This window comes from Myotis davidii, unplaced genomic scaffold, assembly GCF_000327345.1.
Source record: "Myotis davidii unplaced genomic scaffold, ASM32734v1 scaffold1031, whole genome shotgun sequence".
NCBI classification, from domain to species: domain Eukaryota; kingdom Metazoa; phylum Chordata; class Mammalia; order Chiroptera; family Vespertilionidae; genus Myotis; species Myotis davidii.
This window is the reverse complement of record NW_006283442.1, coordinates 1640762-1643247: the sequence shown is the minus strand read 5'-3', so window position 1 is coordinate 1643247 and position 2486 is coordinate 1640762.

The following is a 2486-nucleotide window of genomic DNA, read 5'->3' as shown; positions in this document are numbered from 1 at the left end:
GGCCCCAGGCCCGAGGGTCCCGGCCCGGCCTGCCTGGGAGGGACAGGGGGAGTTTGGGCCGGGGGGCTGGGCGGAGGCCTCCTGCACCCGCGGGAGTACGGTCTCGCTGTCAGTCCGGTTGAGGGACGATGATTTGGGCTGCTTGGGGTTCAGTCCCCTGAAATGTGTCGCCGCCCGCTCAGCACTTTCTTGGGCAAAATTGGGGCTGTTTGAGCTGCGAGGCCTTTGCCGCAGAGTCCCGAAAGCCGGTGGGACTACAGATGAGCATTTCGATGTTGTGTGAGCTTTTCCTTATTCACGGCTAATGGTCTCGTGTCTCACTGGTTCTGGATGCAAGTTTTGGGGAAGCTGCGATCAGCGCTCGGCCCCGCCTCACTTTCTGGTCTTGGTCTCCAGTCAGTGAAATTCGGTGTTTCCGTCTCTGTGTTCAAACTTTAATGCCTTTAGAGTCAATAACCCAACGGAGGAGTTACAGGGAAGGGAGAAATATTACTCCATATTTTAAAGCGTCTGATGGAATTGTTATGCAACTGAGCTTATTAAACCCCATGCTCAATTTTTGTGTGTAAATGGCATTTTTTTTGGCCTTTCACAAACACGTATTCCTCTGATTCCGTTACAAATGGTAAAACCAAAGGAAATGACATAATAACATTACCAAATTATTTTACCAACAATATTTAAGTTAGACTTCAACTTTGGGAGGGAGAAAATAGAGAGATCAGAAGAACTGAACAACATGATTTTAAGATCTCTGGGAAGAGGACGACTCGCTGTGAATCGTAACTGCCCCCATTTTGCTGAAACCAGTTAATTGCTGCTCATCCTTTTAGCAGTAATACATCATCTTCATTGGTTCAGTGGAGAATTTGAGATGTCATTAAAATGTTTCACAAACCTTTTAAAGGTGTACATGGATTTTTATTAGAGCTTGTTTTTAACACTGCATGTACTATTCTTCTATACAATAAAAGGCTGATATGCAAATTGTTCCCTCCACTGAGAGTTCACCAGGGGGCAGGCAGCAGGCCCCCCTCTCCAGCCCCTCCCCACTCCATCAGGGACGGGTGGCCCCTCCCTCCTGGCAGTCCTGCCCCCACCAGCTCCCCTCAACCTGATGGGAGGTGGGGCTGGCCAGCCAACCTCCTGCTTCTACGACCCCGCCCCCCCAGCCCCAGCCCAATTGGCCTGATCAGAGCGGGCTGGTGGACCCCACCTGTGCATGAATTCGTGCAGTGGGCCTCTAATATCTAATAAAATTGAAAATCTAAAAACTCCCTTTAAATAGTTTGTTGTTGTTTTTTTAAGAGAAGAAAGATAAAGGAACTAAATGAACTAAACAAACTCTAGAATTCAAGTGGCTGGCACTTAAAATTTGAAAACAGCCCTAACGGTTTGGCTCAGTGGATAGAGCATCAGCCTGCGGACTGAAGGGTCCCAGGTTCGATTCTGGTCAAGGGCATGTACCTGGGTTGCGGGCACATCTCCAGTAGGGAGTTGAAGGAGGCAGCTGAATCAATGTTACTCTCTCATCGATGTTTCTAACTCTCTATCCCTCTCCCTTCCTCTCTGTAAAAAAATCAATAAAATATATTTAAAAACAAATAAAATTTGAAAACAAAAGAGTAAGTAAATAACCAAACTAGTAGATGATGTAGAGATGGAAAGGACTAGAGTAGGCATCAGGTTAGGTTCTTGTCCTGGTTTCAGGGTTCCAGACATATATTAGATATCTGTGTGTGCACATGACTTCCTTCTATACCAGTTTGAACCTCATCTTTGCATCTCACACAAGGCTTGCTATAGCATACAATAACAAAAAATAGGTAATTGGTAAGAATGAACAGAAAGTTGGAAAATTTAGGACCCCTTGGCTTATTTTAAGACCTGCTTTAAATTAACGATGTATATTTTTGTTTTTATTTGTATAGTTGTAACTCTTCTTATTTTGTTGTTTATTGCTGGTGACTTTCACTTGGTCTACTGTTCCTCTTTCACTACCAGTTGATGGTATTTAATTTTCTGATTTAGTCTCTTTTTTAAAAAATTTCTTTATTGGTTAAGGTATTACAAATGTGTCCTCATTTCCCATTAACCCCCAACCTCCTCCCCGCTCCCCCAATCATGCTCTCATCCTCCTGTTGTCCGTGTCCATTGGTTTGTCTTATATGCATGCATACAAGTCCTTTGGTTGATCTCTCCCCCTTACCCCTTCCCTCCCCTAGTTTCCCTCTGGGGATTGATAGTATGATCGCTGTTTCTCTGTCTTTGGATCTGCCCCTGTTCATCAGTCTATGTTGTTCTCTATATTCCACAAATGAGTGAGATCATGTGGTATTTATCTTTGTCTGACTGGCTTATGTCCCTCAGCATAATGCTCTCCAGTTCCATCCATGCTATTGCAAATGGCAATAATTCTATAGCAGCGTCAAATGTGTATTTTTTTAAAAAAAATATTTTTTTTTAGAGAGGAAGGGAAAGAAAGG